This window comes from Salvia splendens, chromosome 22 (genome assembly GCF_004379255.2).
Source record: "Salvia splendens isolate huo1 chromosome 22, SspV2, whole genome shotgun sequence".
Taxonomy (NCBI): domain Eukaryota; kingdom Viridiplantae; phylum Streptophyta; class Magnoliopsida; order Lamiales; family Lamiaceae; genus Salvia; species Salvia splendens.
The window spans coordinates 11836314-11846956 of NC_056053.1; the positions used below are offsets into that span (position 1 = coordinate 11836314).

The window sequence follows — 10643 nt, forward strand, 5'->3', positions numbered from 1 at the left end:
GGATAGAATGATACTCTGAGTTGATAAAATGATACTTTTAGCTTATAAATGTTAGGTTTACTGCATAAAATGATAGTTTTGCCGGATAGAATGATACTTTCAGCCGATAGAATGATAGTTTTGCCGGGTAGAATGATACTTTCAGCCGATAGAATGATAGGTATTTTTGGTGTATAAAATGATACTTTTACCTGATAAAATGATAATCTAAGCGGATAAAATGACAGTAACCTTATAAAAATGATAGTTTAGCTGAAGAAATTGCATATAAGCTGATAAAATGATACTTTAACGTGACAAAATGACATAAAAATGATAAAATGATAGTTTTTCCGGATAGAATGATACTTTCAGCCGATAGAATGATAGTTTTGCCGGGTAGAATGATACTTTCAGCCGATAGAATTATATGTATTTTTGGTGTATAAAATGACATTTTTGTTTAATAAAATGATACTTTTACCTGATAAAATGATAATCTAAGCGGATAAAATGACAGTAACCTTATAAAAATGATAGTTTAGCTGAAGAAATTGCATATAAGCTGATAAAATGATACTTTAACGTGACAAAATGACATAAAACTGATAAAATGATAGTTTTGCCGGATAGAATGATACTCTGAGTTGATAAAATGATACTTTTGACTAACTGATAAAATGATAAAATGATATATGTTAGGTTTATTGCATAGAATGATAGTTTTCCCGGATAGAATGATACTCTGAGTTGATAAAATGATACTTTTGACTGACTGATAAAATGAGCGAAATTCAGAAATTAAATGAGCGAAATTTGGATACGTAAATTTTATCATGAGCGAAATGACATATTTACCCCCGCACTTTTTTTATGAAGTAAATCTAAGTTTGAATATCAACCGCGTGATTTTAAAAATGTGTGGTCCAGATTTGGTTATAGGGTTATTACGGAAATTGGGGTTATCATTATAATGCACCCCTATATATATATATATATATATATATATAATTAAAAAATAGAATTCTCTAAAATTTAAAAAAAATTAAATGTAATATTTTGGATAAATATTATATTAAATAAAATTTAAAAAATTTAAATGTAATATATACATCCCTATATGTATATTACATTTATAAATATTTTGGATAAAATAGGTTTTTTTCGGTATACCGTTACCATACCGCATACCGTTATTATGGTATGGTAACGGTATAAAAAATTATCATACCCGAAATTCGGTACGGTATCGGTATGAAATTTTGACATACCTTAATTTCCGATACGGTATGCGTTACCAATTTTACATTAAAACCTGTGTCGAACCCCTATTTATGCTCGAAAATATCCACCCCTCTTTCTCCCCTGCTATGGTAATTAAGCAGTTCGTTGGTTGCTAGTTGGAGTTGGGTAGTTGGGGGATTGAAGAAATTCGAGTTGAGATAATTGCTCTCCGGTTGGATGGGGATTTGCCGGCGGCGAGATGAGTGCGTCTAGATTTATTAAGTGCGTGACAGTGACCGTGAGCGATGGAGCTGTAGGTAAAACATGTCTGCTCCTTTCTTGCATTAGCAACAATATTCTAACGGATTATGTCCCTACTGTTTTCGATAATTTTAGTGCCAATGTCGTAGTGGATGGTAGCACTGTTAATCTGGATTGTGGGAAACTACGGGTCAAGAGGATTACAATAGATTTAGACCGTTGAGCTACCGTGGGACTGATGTCGTTATACTCGCCTTCTCTCTTAATAGCAAGGCCAGTTACGGGAATGTCTCCATGAAGTGGATATCTGAATTAAGGTATTATGCTCACGGAGTTCCAATAATCGTTGTGAGGACAAAGCTCGATCTTCGAGAGGATAAGCAGTTCTCCGTGGACCACCTTAGAGCAGTGCCCATCACAACAGCACAGGGAGATGACTTGAAGGAATCCATTGGAGCTGCTGCTTACATTTAATGTAGTGCTAAGACACAACAGAATGTGAAGGCTGTCTTTGATGCAGTGAAAAAGCATGCAGCATATTATAATTGGCAAAGAGGATTCACATCAATTATTACACGGTTTCTCTTGTTGTTTAGAAGACCGATCCGGATTATTTTTGGGGAAATTTTTGGATGCTTGGAGAGGGAGGGAGTGTTGTATATGGTGTCTAGACCCCACCAAACTATTCCATCCGTCCTCTTCTCAATTTATTTGTCTCTCTTTCTTCTATCCTTTGCATCTCACTCTCTCTCACTCAACCATCACTCAAGCTACCATCAAAGTACATAAGATCTGAGCCTATTTGGTGTACAGTGTGTGTAGTTGACTGTATTTTTTGTATAATGTAGAGTGTGTATTTGGTTTATAGAGTGTGTGTATAATATGCGTATTTTGTATATAGTGTGTAGTTTATAATATGTGCGTATAGTCTGTGTAGCTTTTTGTATTTTTTGCATAACACATGTGCTCTGTGTTTATACTTTGTATATAATGTGTTAGTGTTGTGTGTATTTCGGGTATAATGTGTGTTGTGTAGTAGCTTGTATGTGTGATTGATTGAAGTGCTTGTATTTTTTGTGTATAATGTTTGCTTTTTGGTAGAATGTGTATTGTGTGTGTGTGCAGCACATATCCTGTCAGTATGTCTAGTGCGTTGTTAAGGGTGTTTCCCTTAACAGGCACCGGCGGCGAGTTTCGCTAGGAGGTGGAGATAAATTTCTGGCGGCCAACCGGCTCGGCGGACGATGGCAGAGTTTCTGTGTGCGGGAGTCGCTCCCGTCGGGCAGATAACTTGGCGGCTGATAGAATACTCCGGCCTCCAATTAGGATCGGCAGAGGGAATCCAAAATTTGGATTGGAAAACACACGTTATCTTTGGTGGAGAAAATATTTCATTAATTGATTGAATAAAATGATTACATCCTTCCCTATTTATAATACTAAACCCTAACTTACCGTACAAGAAAATAATATATGAAAAGATACTATGAATCGAAAGATAACTAAATAAAAGATAACTAAATAAAAGATATGGAAAAGATTTGGGAAATAAAAGATAACTAAATAATTGAGATTTCCTAAGATATAGAGGATCGTATCAACTCCCCCATGGTTAAAATCCGCCTTGTCCTCAAGGTGGAAACCACGAAGCAACGACGAGAGTTGACAGCAAAAGCCTTGGCGAGGCGTCGCCTCCTGGATCAACACACACCGAGCAGCTGAGCGTGTCCCTTCATCACCTCCATAAAAAATCCACAAAGGCAGACTGATGTGGCCATTCAAATTCAAAGCTAAAATGGAAAGCTCTGCCACACGTCCCTGAATGATCAAACAAGGTTTGTTATTCCGTGGAGGAATCAACCTTGCATCGGCGTCGAGCGATGGTAATCGAGGATTCATGCTTGTAATATCAGTGACATTCAAATCCCCATTAAATTTCGGAGCAGTATTGAAGACAACATGGTTTGCAGGCATGGGTAGCTCTATGCGAAAGGTCCCCGTGGCAAACAAGCACTTGTTTACTTCTTCATGCGGAAGCTCCTTCTTGCTATCACATAGATCCGGTTTTGCTATCTGCAGAGCAAGAAATTATCCTTTTTGATTGCTGAAACTGACACCTATACCAGGATCGAACGCCACGGTGATCATTTCGATTATCTTAAGTATGTCACTATCTTCATCGTCTTTACTCTCAACTAAACCCTTCAGTCCCATCCCATTCTCTTTCCATTTATCTTCAACATTGTTCTTTTCTCCCACAACATCATGAGAACAAGGCACAACTTTATTTATCAAACCCCACTCACCAGCCTTTTGCATATTCATTTGCCACTCCTTTGGCCTCGAGCTCGGGACAGCAGCTTGCGGAAGACGATTAGAGGCCAACAATGGAGCTGTCTCCGGTCGCGGTTGCAAGGGCAGGAAAGGGCCTGGAGTGGAGTAGGGCGGCAGCTCCAAGGGCTGTGCTGGACTCGGCTGCGGCGGGTGATTTGATCGCGGCAGCAGCAGTGGCGGCTGGTAGGGTTGGTGGATCTGGTCTACAGCAGGGGTGGCCATTAGAGGGGGTTCCCAACATGAAGGCTGACGCGCTGGGGTTTGATCAGATTTGGTGCGGTGGCATGGTGGAGCCGTTGATTCATTGGGGACTAAACGCGAAGGCCCAAAAGAAGCCTCATTATTTCTTGATGGAGGATATGTCATCTTTCGGAGTGGTGCATAAACATTGGGCTGATCAAGATCGGGCTCGGGCTGCGGTAACGATTGGAATTTGCTAAACCGGCGATTTGTGGCATCGAACCAAGTTTCTATCTTGTCAAGTGCTTCCAATAAGCGGTCTAACTTTGCGTTAATCGGGTCCTCCGCTTTGGTGGCTGGACGAGGGTGATATCGAGGCTGCCACGGGCGATATCGGGCGTAGGAGTTTTGCGGCTCGACGTATGAATCCGGGACCATATCTGGATCACGATACGGTGGTGGATAACAGTTATCGGTTCGTTGTCGGGGCGGATCCCAACAAGTGGGGCGGCCCGTCTGGACAGACCCCATTCGGCGAGGTTGCGGCGGACCGTAGGGTGCTGGGGTTTGGAGCCCCTTGCACAGCGGAAGACATGCATAAACAAATAAATCAGATCTACAGATCTATTTGACCGATTATGAGATTAATTAACTACATGTTAAATACGGAATTGCATCCAAGAACGCACATAATTCATGTAAAAGGAATTAAAACCTAAAACATGAATTCCTACGGTTTAGAATTACCGATCTGATTCTCCAATGAATCGTCGATTGCTTGCGTCTTCTCCACGTGATGTTCTTCGTACTCAACCACGAATCTTCTAATCTGTATCCCGAACTCAGAATCTAACCTTTGGGTGGGCAAAGTTTGTCAGAATTGAAAAAGACTTGATTAGGCAGAAGACTGAACTTCAGTTCCGTGAAACTGAAAAATTTCGTCCACTCCCTGGAGAGAGGGAGCACGAATTTTATGAGTAAAATCAATTAATTTAGTCTTCTATCTAGTCTCCTCTATATAGAGTTATGATGGGCCAGATTAGGGATCCATGGAGGTTGGACTTGGGCCAAACCTGTTGGACTTTTACTAATTAAATTGAGCCCCAATTTAATACAAGTCCAATAGAATATTATTATCATCCACTATAGTATAATAATATTGACTACCCGTCCAATCCCAAATTACGAGTAATCCGGACTTTACCTCTTTAATTTATTATTTCCCGTGTTTAAGATATAAATATCCATTAATTAATTTAAGTCTGCTATTTGACTTTAATTAATTAATATCTTTTTCCAAGAGTTGTCTAGTTCAAATTCTTTATTTATTATTCTGGAATAAATTCCAACCGGCCGGGTTTCTGAATAATAAAACCTTTTTCGAACACCTCTTGAGGATATTATCAAACTGGACTCACCCAGCACACGATTCATTGCAATAACAATACTAGCACCTCTAGACATTAATCACCACTACCCAAGATATCAGGATTCTTGGATTGCGAAAAATCCGCACCATTTGATAAATCAAAGTAGTGCATAATCAATATCGTATGCTCAATGTTATATCAATAATGATTAGGAAATAACAATCACCGAGACCTCGTCTTTCAGTAAATAGCAAGAAAGACTTATCTCAACTGTTTGATCCTTCAGTGCTATACCACACCAGTGTCGTTTATTTCCCAAGGTAAGGAAACATGCGGACTGACACTGCAACCTTTCACGATAGGTAGCCAAAGCCTATCTAGGTTGTGAAATTCTATTTCTCTTCTACAAAGGACCGACTGCGTCACCTTCTGTGAACGTCGTTCACGACCAGTCAACTATGCAGAAGAATTAGACTTATTTGCTTGTTATACATTTAAATGTTTGAGATGCATCTTATAAATGCACAAGCAAACATCAATGCGACAAAATTACTTCTTCTCGCCTTGGGATAAAAGTGGATTGTAGAGTTCATTATATACAAGCAATTCTATCCGTGCAACATGCTCGAAATATGCTTTTCAGTATACCAATTCTAACAATCTCTCACTTATACTCAAAATCATGCTTTCGAGTATACCCACTGTCAAAACTCTCCCACTTATACTCTAAGCCATGATACATCGAACTACCGTACTTTTCACCTCATGTGTAAAACATATTGCCATATAGGCATTTTGTGAAAAGTTCTGTCAGGTTGTTCTCTGATGATATCTTGGAAACCATAACGTCTTGTTGCGCACTTAATCCTTAATTAATTTCATACTTCATCTCTATGTGCTTGCTTAGCTTGATCAGATCGTGTTTCCCTCGAGTTAGACACCTGACTAGAGTAATCATAACAAAATATAATACTCATACACATACTCGGAATCACGGTCAAAGCTATTAGGAAGTTACTGAGATTAACAACTACCTTAGTAGTTTTTGATGAAACCACACTTGTAATTTTCATGATAGAGTCTGTGATGTAAGCACACTCCTTCATGACTCAGTTTTCAACTCCTAACGTTAACACATAGTCAGAGGATAACTCGATCATCAATCAATTATAAAATCGAGTCGATGTAACCTAAAGGATATAACATGGATGTCTGGTAAACTAGAGCATACCGTTTAGTCTTCTTCAAGTACTATAGTATATTCTTTACCCAATCCAATGTCCTTGGCCATGGTTAAAATGATATCATGCTTCTATGCCAACGGCAAAACTAATACCTAACTTAATACACATCATAGCATATATGAGACTTCCAATTATGGAACTTGTCTCATTCTTCTTGATCTCATTTAATGTCGAAAAACACTTGACTAAAGACAAAATAATTTCGTCTAGAAAAAGAAAAACATTTTCTTGGAATTTTCAATGCTAAAGTGTCTAAGTATTGTGTAGATGTAGGATTCTTTAAGAAAACATACATTCTTTTTCTAGCAATCTAATGACACATATGCTTAGAATGTAACTAGATTATCTTAAATCCATCATCCTTAAACTGGATAGACGACCAGTTTCCACGCTAGATAACCCTCTTAGTTGTTTATCAACTTTTATAGATGTCATCATCGTAGAGTACCAAGAATACCAAATATAGTGCACTTTCAACTTTCTTGCCCTGTATTACATAACCATTAAGATGTTCCATGCAGATGAACTCCTCAAGACTTCTACTTAAAGAAAATTGTCTTGACAATCATAGTACATACATCCTAATTTATGTAGGCTACAATAGACAATATACAAATCGACTTAGGTAAAAATGGCAGGCAAGAATATAATTCTCTCTGGGTATAAGCCTTTGCCATTATTCTAGCCTTTTGAGATCCATGCTTACACTTGCAGGTCCACTAGCTCCCACTGACTGAAATAGTCTATGGGTAGTATCGCAAGTCTTGCAAACATTCTTGTCTATTTAAGATTGTTATTCAGAATCTATCATCTTATCAAGAATGATTATCCGAATAAGTCATTGCGTCCTTGTAGTTACATGGATTATATTCAAGTTGATCTAAGACTGAGTCTTAAGACTCTTTTAGACCTATGAACTTATTATGTTCGCAAAGAACGCTCCCACTACGACACGACTCTTACAATCTTAGGTACAAACGTTGATTTTCTTAGTGCATAAGTTTCTAATGGTATGACTTATTGGTTAAGATGGAAAATAGATATTCTCATTATCTTGAGAATTATCATGTTTGTTAGGCTTGTAGTTCTCCTCATAATCTTCATCAAAGAATCTAGTATTCGTGTAAACAAACACATATCTTGCCGTGAAGATTATTGAACCTGTACCTTTTCTATCATTTGGGACAACCTTAAAACATACCTCAGTACACAACTCCAATTACTTGGATACCTTTTCCAAAACATGTGTTGGAATAACTCCACACCTTGTGATGTGCTGGACTAGACTTGCATCTAGTCCACAACTCGCGTGTTGTAGAAGGTACTGATGTTATGGTAGTTTCTTTAAGGTATAACTCATTGTTTCCAACGTATATCCCATCAATGATAAGGTGTTATTGAGTAAAACTGTTCACTTATCGAACTTGTCTTCGAAAGACTTCGATATCTTCTTATATGACTATCCCATTCTTTAGAAGAATGCTTGGAGTAGTCAACTAGTATTTAACTCCCACTACTGATCTTAACTCATTTGCTCGTCTCCTATGGTGTAAACCATTGAGACTTACTAGTCTTTCTATGTTGCATCTCTATAAGTATTCTGAATCCCTTGAACCACCAAAGGATTCTAACTTATAGTGCATCAACCAGACTTACTCGACCTTTAAGCTATTTAACAAACAAGTTGTTAAAATCTTGATAGTCCGTTGAGTTAGACAAAATTAGTTTGAACAATTACTAAGTATTTTCTTGGCCTTATGTTTAAGTACAATAAATACTTTATCATTCATTGTTTAAGAAGTTGATCTGTCGTGTTAAACTCAATCCTTTTGCAATTATATTGTTTAGATACTATGACGTATAATTTGTTTTTCTATGGTACTATGATAGATATTCGATCCACATTTCTCAATAATGCAAGCATTATAAAATGAAATTGAACATCGTAGAATCATAAATGAGTTTAGAAACTGAATATAAATTCATTCTAAACAAGATTGTACCAATAAAACAAAATCTCTAACATCAAAACAAAACAATAAAGTGAGCATAAATAAATAGCTCCCAGTGCAACAACTGCCCAACTGGATGTAGATCTCTCCTTTAGAAGTTGCATTGTTATCTAAGCCATTGTCCTTCTATATAAGAGGTCAATCCGACTTACAATGCATCTTCTCTTTGCCTTTTCACCAAATTTTTCTTGCCTTTCTTGCTTTCAGCAGGCATTGATGACAATTCAGCTCTTTCCTCTTTCCATTGCTAGTCTTCTGTTCGATTAAACTAAGACATAGGAAAGATACAACCTTAATGAATTTGTCAAGTATCATGTTATCTTCCTCCAATAGTAATAAAGTGAATATAATGCCAAAGGTTTCTAACTTTTCAGTAACAACCTTCATATAATCACGTCCTATTACATTTGGCGATGAACTGAGTGTAGAAACTATTTGAGTAACTGAATCAGAAGATTCATCCAAACTTTCTATCTCTTTTGGATGTTCCAATAGAATCTGGACAACGTCCTCATTGGATATTCCTTTATCATCGGTATAAACCAAGTCTTGTCTCACTACTTAAAAGAAAGTAGTTTGACCTTCTTCCTCAAAGAACTTATCGAGTACATGCATAAAATGCATTCTCAAACTTTCTTTGTAGAATTTTGTCGAGGAAATGGAGAACATGAATTAGTGAGTACAAACTTTAAGTTTTCAGCAATGAGAATCTTATCCATTTAATATTTCCAGTCTACATAATTTTGGCCTTTGAGTTTGATTTCTTTAAGGTTTTTAGACATTATTAAGAATTTAACTGAGAAGAAATAAAACTATTTATCACATACTATGCTTGATACATAATTGCAAACAACCACAAAACAATGTATGTATCTGGCAACTGTCAAAACTAAAATAAGTACGCCTCTAGGGAGGTCATACAGATTCGGATTCCAACAATTTCCTAGTCACAATACCGACGAATAGTCCAGAGACCACTAAGATGGCATGGCCGCCAAATATTGCCTAAGCTTTAACCATAAATATTAGCATCTAGGAATTTCGTTTCTGTTTTGATACTCTTTCTAGGGAAGGTCGCACGCCACTAACAAAATTCCATAGCTATCTTATAAATATGTTTAAACACATGAACTTGCAATTTCATAGGATTATGGCTCCCACTAGGGTGGGTCGCGATAATATTAGAAACATGCTTCCAGTTTAAACAATTTATCATTAAGAAGTCTAATCTTATGAACTTGCTATTTCGTAGGATTATTGCTCCCACTAAGGTGGGCCGCGATAATATTAGAAACTGCTTCATATATAGACCAATTTATGGAGACCATATACAACTCACTGTTGTAATTATCGCTTAGTCATTTTAAACATGGTTTTTGCATAATTATCACATAAGTAGATGAGGCAGACAATCCACTTAAAACAGATAATCACCAAATAAACAGATAAATCCATTTAATAATATGATAATTAATCTCACTGGATAATTATTGAAATTATTTAATAAATCTAGGGAGATTTAATTAAATAATTAATTCCTTATCTTATCCAAAATAGGAATTTCGGATTTGATACGATTTATTTGGATAATGACTATCCAAATTAATTTAGGATTTATCTACATAGAATGGAATCTATCTAAATCCTTTTAGGATTATTCTAGATTTCACATGGATAAAATCAAATCCTAAAATTCAAGATAAAACTGACCTTGGATTATCATTATCTAAATCTTACCAGGATATTTCAGGATAAAAACAAATTTCTTCAAATCCATAAGACGAAGATAAAATCCAATCATTCTAAGATTTAAACAATCTTAGATTATTTAGAATAAGAAACTAGAATTATCACATCTATTAGGATTCATACTAGATAAAATTAGTTTTATCAAAATCCAATTAGATAAGGATTATCTTGTATTATCTTTATCCAAATTTGTCTAGGATATTTTCTAAACAGAAATAAATCTATTTATATCCATAAAATTAGGATAAACTAGAATTAATATTAATTAATTCAACTAGGATTTAACTAGA

General features: G+C 36.4%; 1 pseudogene; it reads left to right on the forward strand.

The window, feature by feature from the left end:
• Positions 1-1370: 1370 nt before the first annotated feature.
• LOC121786271 lies at positions 1371-2273 on the forward strand (annotated as a pseudogene).
• The last annotated feature ends 8370 nt before the right edge of the window (positions 2274-10643 follow it).